The following is a 13035-nucleotide window of genomic DNA, read 5'->3' as shown; positions in this document are numbered from 1 at the left end:
GGCCGTGCAACCACCAGCCACTGCCGTGGCCGCTGCAACCCACGGTTAGCTCCATAGCCGCGGCCAACACAGCCCCTCACACCTCCATTTACCCGCATAAAACGGTCCCAAACACGAGACAATTAGGACGTGAACAAAACGAAAATTCAAGACAATAATCCATGAACATCATCACCAAATTTCGATCATACAGAGCTCGGGCTTGCCGTCCCAAAACAGAGAATAAGGCAGTACTAGACACGGTATAAAACAGAGCTCCAACAGTCCAAAACTGGGTTTTCAAAGCGGGAAATTTTAAGTGTACATGTGACAGTACTGTCATGAATAAAAAAAGCACGAAAACCATTCCGAGGGACTGATTTGTCCATTCCAAAACAGAGGCAAACCATCAACTGTCACAGCACAAAACCGAATTCTAGCAGCCCATTTTAGACCATACTCAAGACGGACATTGAAGGCAAAGTTAAGACGGGAATGATCATGACTATAATATGAATAAACAGCATCCGATTTACCAATAACAATACTCAAGAAACCGGAAAAAGGACGGCCAAATTAGCCTGCAAAGAGGAGCACAGCAGCATTCGAAACAACCATGGAAAATAACCACAATTTTGAAAACTCAACTTCCTCCATGAGAAACTCAGGAAAGACTCAAACTTTACAATGAAAAAGGAAAGATCGAGTAAGAAGGACGAAAGTATCGAATAATTGTCGAGTAACCTATCACCGTTACCTTATAACTTCTTTAATGGGCACGATTTCGATTCAAAATCATCTCGAGTCGTCAAAGCTTGCCCTAAACACGAAGACGAAAGGAATTAGTACGAGATTAGAGCCCTAAGAAGGATGACAGTCGCGGTTTTTGGAAGAACGCAGGGTCCTTTCTTACCTCAAAAGATGAAGAACAAACAGGGGAAGCTAATGGTGTAAACATTAGGGAATTTGGTTGAGAAAAAAGGAAGGAAATGGAGGTAGAAGGAGACGGAAATGGGGCGTGCCATTGCTGCTGCTGCTTCGTTGTTGTTGCTGTTTAAAGGAAAAAGACGAAAGAAGGAAAGAAAGAGGATGGCAGAGAGTAGGTTGCGGGAGTCTAGTGATAACCACAAATAATACTAGTAATAATATATAATAATAATAATAATAATAATAATAATAATAATAATAATAATAATAATAATAATAATAATAATAATAATAATAATAATAATAATAATAATAATAATAATAATAATAATAATAATAATAATAATAATAATAATAATAATAATAATAATAATAATAATAATAATAATAATAATAATAATAATAATAATAATAATAATAATAATAATAATAATAATAATAATAATAATAATAATAATAATAATAATAAGCTCTACTTCTCTCGAGCTTGTACTGGTATTTCTAAGCTCTACTTCTCTCTTCGCACTTGCTCCCCTAGTGTTTTTGGGTCTGTTCATCTTCCTTTTGATGCCGCTCTGCGTTCTAGCTTGGAACGTATTGTCACCGCATCAGGGCCGGGTTTTGGGGATTGGCAGTGGCGCCTTGCTACATTCCCTTTTCATCTTGGTGGCCTTGGTGTTTATGCGGCCGGAGATGTTTTGTTCTATGCTTTTATTGCGTCCCGCTTGCAGTCTGCTGGTTTGCAAGCTAAGCTCCTCGGCCCTTCTCGTGTTGTAGCTGCTGGCCCTGCTTTTGATGATGCCGCACAGGTGTTTACTGCGACTACAGGTTCTGATATATTGGGTCGCCCTAGTGAAATTGCTGCCCCCAAACTTATGAAGAAATTGGCAGATATTTATTTCACGACGGTTGCTACTACCTCAGAGTCTGTTTTTTCTTTGACACCTCGCCAGATCGCTCTATGGCAGTCTCAGCAGGGTTCTCACTCCTCTGATTGGTTACGTGCGGTTCCTATCTCAGGGTTGGGGCAGACTATGAACGGGAGGACTTACCGTAGTGTCTTTGGGGTATCGTCTCCGGTGTTCCGTTATTCTCGGTATCTAGGCCTGTCTTGCTCTCGGGTTTTTGCTGGGGATGTTTTTGGGGACCACGCGGTTTCTTGTACTGGTACTGTGGGCGTTAAACATCGGCATAACCTTGTCCGGGACACTCTCTTCGACATCTGCTATAGATCTGGTATTTCTGCGGGGAAGGAGGTTGATATCGGTTTGGTTGATGGGCATGGTGGCTCTCTTCGTCCTGCGGATTTATTGCTTTATTCTTGGGACAGGGGGCGTGATGTGTGCGTCGACCTGACAGGTTCTTCACCTTTGACTCAGACTGGGTTGGCGGATTTTGTGCGGGCGGGTTGTCGGCCGATCTTTGCTCGGCGAAAGTGTGCTAAGTATGGGGATTTGTGCGCGGTAGCGGGTTATGGTTTCCTACCTTTCTCTTTCTCTTCACTTGGGAGTTGAGTTCGGATCTTTGTTGCCTTGCTCAAGCGGATCCGAGAAATTCTCGGTATCTCGGATCTTTGGGCTCGGGTAGCCGCTTACATTTTTACTCGTATTAGCTTTACTATTGCTAAGGGTGTGGGAGCCCAGATTGTCTCTCGGCTCCCCACCAATTTCATGTAAACCTTTATTCTTATTTTAATGAAAGCTGCGCGCATCCCTTTATAATAAAAAAAAAAAAAAAAAAAAAAAAATAATAATAATAATAATAATAATAATAATGATAATAATGATAATAATGATAATAATGATAATAATGATAATAATAATAATAATAATAATAATAATAATAATAATAATAATAATAATAATAATAATAATAATAATAATAATAATAATCATAATAATCATAATAATCATAATAATCATAATAATCATAATAATCATAATAATCATAATAATCATAATAATCATAATAATCATAATAATAATAATAATCATAATAATAATAATAATAATAATAATAATAATAATAATAATAATAATCATAATAATAATAATAATAATAATAATAATAATAATAATAATAATAATAATAATAATAATAATAATAATAATGAATAATAATAATGAATAATAATGGAGAGATGAACTTTCTCTCTCTATAACGAAATCCTCTTTTTCTACCGCCATTATTACTGCTTCAAGCTCGTCCATGGCGCGCGGGAGAGGGCGTCCTCCAAAGATTCGACCATCAATCGGTTCCTCTCCTTCTTCTGATTCTTATGATCTTGATTTGGTGTGTGATTCTTCCATTGTTTCTCACGCTCATTTTTCCCCAAATCGCACTTCCTTATGCTTGAATGATTTGATTGTTGATGCTATTTCTACTATAAAACCTAAATCTGTCTGTAATTCTCGTTCTTCTAAACCTTAAAATACTATGGATACGAACATTTCTCGAATTTCTCCAAATTTGGGCGAAACATCGAAGGAAAGTACAGTTAACAGTGCTATTCATATGAATAATCTTGGACCTACTTCTGAGATTGTTCTTATCAATTCTGATGCTGCGATTGATGTGCTTAATCCGGTTGTCACTATGTCCGATTTGAGTAGTTCTGACACTGTGATTGATCCTGTTACTGCATCATCAAACTGTAAATCTTCAGGAACCCTAATTACTGAACCTACTGTTATTCCTGACACTGTTATTGTACCTGTGGTTCCTAGTACAGTTACTCCTGATCCCAATAAAGAAGGGCCTACCACGTCTGTACCTACTGCATCTAACCAAACCAAACCTTGGACAGATGTAGTTAAACCCAAGAATCAAATAGGGATGAGTTTGTGTTTCCATGAACAAAGTCTTGCTTCATCTGAGATCACCATAGAGCTTGAGGATTTCCAAGATGAGCTCAAATTCTGGCAGTTTACTCTCATGGGTAATCTCTTAGGGGCTAGACCTACTTTGAAACAAGTTACTGAGTTTACTGATAAATATTGGGGATCTATTGCCAAACCCACTGTCCAATACTTCAAGAACGGTTGGTTTAGCTTCAGATTTGAGAATGAAAATGACATGAGCAATGTTCTAAAACGTGGCCCTTGGAAGATGGGATCCCATTCCTTAATTCTCAAGCAATGGTTTCTTAATTTTTCCACTGCCATGGATAGAGTTTCCAAAATTCCAATTTGGGTCATTTTTCCTGACCTTGATCCATATCTATGGTCTTCAGTTGTCCTTAGTAAAATGGCTAGTAAGATTGGGAGACCCATGTTTGCTGACATGCCTACTACTTGTAAGGAGAAGCTATCCTTTGCTAGGATCATGGTGGAAGCTGATATTTCTGGATCCCTCCCTGATGTAATCTCCATCAACACTCCATATGGTCCTTCTGAGCAAAGAGTGGACTATGAATGGCTACCATATTATTGTGCTGAGTGTGGGAAAATGGGTCATCAAGCAAAAACTTACAAGCAGGGGAAAGCCAAGAAGAATGCTCCTATTCAAGCTCCTAAGAAGATCTATAAGCCTGTTACTAAGGCTTCTCAATGTGTTACTAATCCCTGTCTGCTAGGTGGTACCTCAGTAACCATGGCAGGTGTTGCTGTCCCATCTAAGGGAAGCATACCTGTTCCATGCTTTGCTGAAAAGCATCAAGAATGCAACAGGAAGGAGAGGGTGACTAATGAAGGAAAAGTAGATTTATATACTTACATACTCATATATGTCTGAATTTAATTTGTCATAAAATTAAAGATTGATCTTATGCATGCAAATATTAAAACAAAATAAGGAAGAAACATGTTCTTACATTGTGTTTTCGGTTCAATTGGGCACAAAAGAGATCTCCTTCTCCTTTGTTCTTGAGCTTTCCTTTTGGATGAACAAAGACCCAAGTGTAGGATCTCTCCCAAGGAATTATACCCAAAGCTTACTCTTAATAAAATTAATATTATGTATACTAGATAATATTAATTTTGTGAAGAAAAAAGACCCAAAAATGTTTGATTTTTGCTCTCAAAACCGGTTGAGAGAGAGGAGAATGGAAGGTGTTTTTCTCTTTCTAGAAACTCTTGTTTTTGTTGTGTTGAATGAATAATAATCACTAGTCAATATCTAAGTGAATATTAAGCAAAATAAAAAGAAAAACCACAAGGGTTTTCTTCCCCAAAACCGGTTGGGAGAGGAGGTACAAAAGAGCCAATGCATGCCCTAGTTGTTCTTCACAATGAGCAATAGGCATGCAAGGCTAGTTTTAGTAGGTAATTATGTTGTTTACCACTATAACAATAACTTAATATTTGCCTAACCATCCTCATATTTTCGGCACATATGGATAATATGGAATCCATATTATTTTTGTCAATTTTCAATATGTTACATGTCATATGTAACATAAATTTGTCATGTATTTTTAACCTATTAAAAATCAACGTATTAATAAAAATACGTCATATACGAAAATCGACTTAGTAATTCATAATTACTTGTACCAAAAAAATATTTTACCATTTATAAATCACAACAGTTTGTATTTATAATAATTCATTCAAATTTAATTGTTTCTTTAAACAATAATTTCATCCGAGTAATGATACAATTCGATTACTCAGATCGTATCTCATTTAATCACATTTCAATGTGATACGTAAATTTTACTTCCAAAATCGTCCGTCAATTTTTCAAGTGATTTAATTAACTCGTAACGTTATACGATTAATTAAATGATCAATTAAGAGCGTTGTCCTATAGGTATGACCTAGGGGGTCAACTGATCACCACCGTCGCACGACAGTAATGTCAAACTCTAGTCAGCCAATCATTACCGATATATGTTGACCAGTTGACAGTAAAAATTACTTCCCAATTGTATTCTTTAAAACGAGACTTAAACATGTGATCATCATGATCAACAGTCGTGATCGCATTATTGTCGGAGGACACATATTCCAACAATCTCCCACTTGTCCTCGACAAGTGTGCGTCACCAATTCTCTTGTCCTATTACTATCTACCACTCAATGCAAGGTGTCTTTCAGGTCGTACTTGCAAGTGATCATATCGAGAGTGGTTTCCTCGATCTGGAGAATAACTGATTGACCGGATTTATCTATCATAGATACCTTCCGAGCGTGGCCACGCATTTCTAGTTCATTACTCCTCGACTGGCCCTGAGATATTGTTATAACCCTGACTAGGGGTGGACAATTCCTATCGCACTTATTCCCTTCGACTAGCCACCACCATCATAACCCAAAATATGCCCATTTGACCCCATTTACGAAGGTCGTAGTAACACAAATCAAAGTTAATCAAATCGCCATCTTAGGTGAATAGTCTTTAGTCAAAAGAATCGACTCATTCGAATACTATAGTAGCTCTCGGCACGACCAGGCTATATAAATTAGCCAGAACTCTATAAGCGGTCATTAGGCTCGACAAAATGTTCCTAACAGTCTGCCTATGTGATCGACTAGTCATCTCACATGACTCTATGGCACTTGAACTTGTCATCAATCGCATCACACTCTAGTCACTTCGAGACGTCACCTCATACAAGTGACTATGGGCAAATACTATGTTAATCCGTGTTCACTTTAACGGGGTTCAATTGTCACTACAACCCGTTTGGATGTAACAATGTATAAATTAAAGATAAAAGACAAATGTGATTGTGAACATGAACAAAAACAACACTTTTATTTTATTTCAAAATCTAACAAAAACTTGGTACACGTTTAAGTCCCATGGACGTAACATGTCCATCATGCTTAGCCTGCGATAAAGGCTTGGTGAGCGGATCGGCTATGTTGTCATCCGTCCCAACCTTACAAATCGCAATTTCCTTTCTTTCAATGAAATTTCTTATTACATCATATTTTCTAAGTACATGTCTAGATCTATTACTAGACTTCGGCTCTTTAGCTTGGAAGATCGTCCCACTATTATCACAATAGAGAGTGATGGGATCATTGGCGGTAGGTACTACTCTTAGACCTTCCGTGAATTGTCTGATCCACACAAACTTCCTTGGCGACTTCGATCTTTGCTATGTACTCACCTCCGTTGTTGAATCCATGATTCTGACTTCCTTGAAGCTTCTCCAGCTAACGGCACCACCATTGAGCATGAAAACAAAACCAGCTTGTGATTTCATGTCATCTCTATCTGTTTGAAAATTTGAGTCCGTGTATCTATTAACACGCAACTCAGTATCTCCTCCAAACACTAGGATAAAGTCCTTAGTTCTTCTTAAGTACTTAAGGATGTTCTTGACAGCTATCCAGTGACTCTCACCTGGATTTCCTTGATATCTACTCGTCATGCTCAAGGCATATATACGAGACATCAGGACGTGTGCATATCATGGCATACATGATTGATCCAACAGCGGAAGCATAAGGGATCAACTTCATGCGTACAACATCATGGGGTTCGGAGGGAGATTGAGTCTTGCTCAATATCGTCCCGGTTACCATAGGTACCAAACCCCTTTTGGATTTGTCCATGCTGAACCGTCGAAGAATCTTATCAACATAAGATTCTTGTCTTAGTGCCAATATCCTCTTGGATCTATCTCTATGGATCCGGATACCTAATATGCGTTGCGCTTCTCCTAAATCCTTCATTTGGAAGTGGTTACCTAACCACTTCTTAACAGAAGACAACATTGGAATATCATTTCCAATGAGTAGTATGTCATCGACATACAAGATTAGGAACACAACATTGCTCCCACTAAATTTCATGTATAAACATGGTTCCTCAACACTTCGAGTGAAACCATTTTCCTTTATAACATGATTGAATCGATGATTCCAACTTCTAGATGCTTGCTTAAGACCATAAATGGATCTCTTAAGCTTGCACACTTTGTTAGGATTTTTAGAATCAACAAAACCTTCGGGTTGTATCATGTACACCTCCTCTTCTAAATGCCCATTTAGAAAAGCGGTTTTGACATCCATTTGCCATATTTCATCATCATGAAATGCGGCAATCGCTAACAAAATCCGTATGGATCTTAGCATGGCTACGGGGCGAAGGTCTCATCATAATGGAGACCTTGGACTTGGGTAAATCCCTTTGCCACTAGCCTAGCTTTGTAGACATCATCATGTCCTTCTATGCCATTTTTGACTTTGAATATCCATTTGCATTGAAGAGGTCTTGCCCCTTTAGGCAAATCTACCAAGTCCAAAACTTGGTTTTCAAGCATAGAATCCATTTCGGATTTCATGGCTTCAAGCCATAAGGAAGAATTAGGACTAGAGATTGCGGCCTTGTAGGTGGCGGGCTCGTCACTTTCCATGAGCAACACATAGAGTGTTCCATCTTCCTCGATAAGTCCCACATATCGATCGGGATGGCGAATTACTCGACCCGTCCTTCTTAGTGGAGGAGGTACAACCGCGTTAGACGACGAAGGAACTTCTTCTTGCGTCTCTACCTCGGTTTGTGGCTCTTGAACTTCACCAAGTTCAAAATTTCTCCCACTCTGTCTCTTAGAAATAAATTCTCTTTCTAAGAAGACAGCCTCGCAAGACACAAACACTTTGTTATCTTGAGGTTTGTAGAAGTAGTATCCTCGAGAGGTGGAGGGGTAACCTACAAAGATGCATTTTTCGGATCTTGGGGCAAGCTTGTTGTCGTTCTTAGTTTTGACGTAAGCATCACATCCCCAAATCTTCATATAGGATATATTGGGGATCTTTCCCGTCCACATCTCATATGGAGTCTTTTCGGTGGACTTTGTGGGACTATTGTTCAAAGATCGAATTGCGGTTTGAATCGCAAATCCCCAAAACGAGTTCGGTAACTCGGTTTGACTCATCATGGATCGAACCATATCAAGTAGGGTTCGATTCCTCCTTTCGGCAACACCATTGAGTTTTGGTGTTCCGGGTGGAGTAAGTTGTGATATAATACCACGACCTTTCAAGTGTGAATCAAATTCAAGGCTAAGGTATTCACCACCACGATCGGATCGTAGTGCCTTAATCCTTTTGTTCAATTGGTTCTCTACTTCGTTTTGAAATTCCTTGAATTTCTCAAACGCTTCACTCTTATGCTTCATTAAATAGATATACCCATATCTACTCAAGTCATCCGTGAAGGTTATAAAGTAGTCATAATTACCACGAGCGGTGATACTCATTGGTCCACATACATCGGTGTGTATGAGTCCTAATAGTTCACTAGCTCGTGTCCCTTTACCACTAAAAGGATTACGAGTCATTTTGCCAAGTAGGCAATATTCGCATGTACCATATGATTGATAATCAAATGGTGTAATCACATTAGTCAAAATTAATCTTTTGATGCGATTCTCGTTTATGTGACCTAATCGACAATGCCAAATGAACGCTTCACTTGGGTCACTTGACTTGAGTTTCTTTGATTGAATGTTATAGATATCATTAGTCGGATTTGAGGTCTCTAAAATGTAAATGCCATTGATAGAGGAAGCTTGGCCTATAACCAAGTCGTTCCTAGAAATAGTACAACGATTGTTCTTAATGACAAAACAAAAACCGTCCATGTCTAGCATGGCGATTGAAATAATGTTTTTAGAGAGTGTAGGCACATAAAAACAATTATGTAAATACAACTCAAATCCGTTAGGCAAAGCTCAAACATAAGTTCCTTTGGATTCGGCCGCTACTCGAGCTCCATTTCCAAGGCGTAGATCCACATCTCCCTTGCTAAGCCTCTCCACATCTCTTAAACCCTGTAAATGATTACAAAGGTGAGAACGACATCCGGTATCTAGTACCCATGTCGTAGTGGAAGTATAATTTATATCAATAACATAAATTTCCTTAGGAATTTTACCTTTTGGAGTGATGATTCCTTCCCTTATATTTCGCAAATATACGGGACAATTCCTAAGCCAATGTCCCATGCCATAGCAATAATGGCACTCATCATTAACTTGCTTGAAGTTTTTGATTTTCTTTCCCTTCTTCTTGAACCTTTTGCCCTTTGAAGCAAGAACTTGATTGCTTGAGCTCCCACTAGTTTTGGCATCTTTATCTTCCAGAGACAAAGACCCTATAGATTGTATGAGGTAGTCTTCCTGAGACGGACTCACACGAGGTCTAGTAGTAGTAGGTGGTTTAGAAGAGGTGATGAAGTTAAGGTTTCCATCCGAACCTATCCCAAAATGAAGTTCTCTAGTAGTGTCGAAATCATTGTTGGAGCATACGTCGTCAAAAACATTGTGGTAAGACTCAATAGTTATTGGTGCGGTAGCATTTGATGGATTCATTGTAATGAACTACAAATATGGAGGAAAAGGAAATATTAACATTTGTCTTTTAATATCATACTTGTAAATGATTAACAAGATATGAACATTTATATAGTGACCTCTACCCAACTATTATAAATGATTCCAAGACCCAAATTCATATTGACTTAGGCACGGTGGGGCCGATACATCCTTTATCAATATAACTCGGTGGATTAACGTTTAATCGATTCTACTTTTAGAACTCTTGGTCGATAATATTATATTAACATTTATCTTTAGCCCAAAACACATCCGACAAGGGCACGGTGGGGCCGATACATCCCTTATCAAAAACTTTTGTTGAGTTCAATCCAAATTTCGAATAAATGTGTCCATGATCCAAACCCACATTAACTTGGGCACGGTGTGGCCGATACATCCCTTATCAACATGAATTCGGTGGATAGACATTTATCACCCACTTCCCCTACGTAACAAGGTTTGTACCCCGGTGGGGCCGAGCGCACTCCCTCGTGAAATAGGTTTTCATGGTTTCTACTATTTGGTAAGGCTATGTCTCAATTAATTGTTTTAGCGAGAGGTCATGTCAATTTATTATCTATCACGTTTTAAGTGAACTAAAGCGGTGAACTACGATAATTCTAATTGACACGGTCGATAAACTCGATAAAAGAAGATGCATGTTTTAGTTATGGCGATTTAGCGATGCATGCGACATAAAATAAAATGCAAGCATAAAAATAAATAAATCCTAGTATGGCCTTTCCTAAAATAGAAAAAACTATTTAACTATTACATATTCGGAAACCAACTCCATTGGTCCCTTGAACTTCGGTTGTGACACGTATCTCGAGGTAACACCGTCTTTATGTATCGCCATTCTTGAAGAAATCCGTCTTTGGGAACTCCGGAATGAATAAAATTACATAATAAATTACATAACTTCCTATTATACATTTGTAACTAAAATAAAAATAAATCTATTAAATTACAAAACGGTGATACGAGATCACAATAAAATTACAACCGAATCGATATTCCCATACATTTCGGGAAATACCAATTAAAATCTAAGGCCATACTAAGTAAAATTACATAATTCAAAAATTACATAAATTAAAATTATGACAATCATAAAGAAAATGCAGCATTATAATATGTATGAACATGCCCAATTTTATGCTAAATCGCCTTTAATTAGCCAATATCGTATATTACTCGGTTTTTACGGATTTGCGTGATTTCAACATTTTATAATCACAAAAATTACATAAATTCATATTTATGCATAAGTTAATTACCCTAACCTCTTAGGACTCAAAATTTAGTCTTCACTAATTATTTGACCATAATTAACTCATATTTATAAAATTGTTCATTAATGGACTAAAAATTACAAAAATAAGCTATAAACTTCAAATCAAAAAATTTCAAATAAATTCAAAATTTGAAATTTAAACTCATGAACATTCTGGAAAAATACCATGACACTCATAATGTTCAAAAACTTAGGTTAAAAATTTCAAAAATTTTCCGAAAAACAATGTTGCGGTTTATCGGTTTTAACTAAAATAATCATAAAAATATGGGAAAAGTTATATTCATTAACTTTTCAATTTTAGATCTGAAAAAGATAATAAAATGCAACATATAACGTTTTTCCTTAGTCATAGATTATGTTTTATTAATTTTTCACTAATAATGTCACTATTTATGCTATTTTTCTTCAAAAATCCATAAATCATGCAAAAAGACTTCACTATAGCCCATTATTTTACACACATCTTGTAAAATTTCATGTGACAACATACTAAATTTCAATGACCAGATTCGAAATTTATCTCATATTAACCTATTTTTCACCTAAATCCGAATTTAATAATGAAAAATCCATTTTTCGAGCATAACAAGTCCAAAATTTATAAAAATTTACAGGTTATCTCAAAATAATATATATGACAACATATCCAAAAATCACTGAAAAATTCGAAGTATAGCTAATTTTAGACCGAAAATGACATTTTTACTCATAAAATCACATTTAAATGCCATTATTGTATAATATGAACAATAAAAATCCGTAAATTTAACCAAAATATCCTAAAACATTTTAGGACCAGAAATTTTAACATGCATGAATTAATTTCGTGATATATCATAATAACACAAATTTTACAAGTTTTATATGTTAATGTTTATAACTCGGAAAAACTTTTAACCGATTTGCATGCAAACAACCATGGCTCTTGATACTGATTGAAGGAAAAGTAGATTTATATACTTACATACTCATATATATCTTTATTTAATTTGTCATAAAATTAAATATTGATCTTATGCATGCAAACATTAAAACAAAATAAGGAAGAAACATGTTCTTACATTGTGTTTTCGGTTCAAATGGGCACAAAAGAGATCTCCTTCTCTTTTGTTCTTGAGCTTTCCTTTTGGATGAACAAAGACCCAAGTGTAGGATCTCTCCCAAGGAATTATACCCAAAGCTTACTCTTAATAAAATTAATATTATGTATACTAGATAATATTAATTTTGTGAAGAAAAATGACCCAAAAATGTTTTATTTTTGCTCTCAAAACCGGTTGAGAGAGAGGAGAATGGAAGGTGTTTTTCTCTTTCTAGAAACTCTTGTTTTTGTTGTGTTGAATGAATAATAATCACTAGTCAATATCTAAGTGAATATTAAGCAAAATAAAAAGAAAAACCACAAGGGTTTTCTTCCCCAAAACCGGTTGGGAGAGGAGGTACAAAAGAGCCAATGCATGCCCTAGTTGTTCTTCAAAATGAGCAATAGGCATGCAAGGCTAGTTTTAATAGGTAATTATCTTGTTTACCACTAATAACAATAACTTAATAT

Source organism: Silene latifolia, chromosome X, assembly GCF_048544455.1.
Source record: "Silene latifolia isolate original U9 population chromosome X, ASM4854445v1, whole genome shotgun sequence".
Taxonomy (NCBI): domain Eukaryota; kingdom Viridiplantae; phylum Streptophyta; class Magnoliopsida; order Caryophyllales; family Caryophyllaceae; genus Silene; species Silene latifolia.
This window is presented reverse-complemented; position numbering follows the sequence as displayed.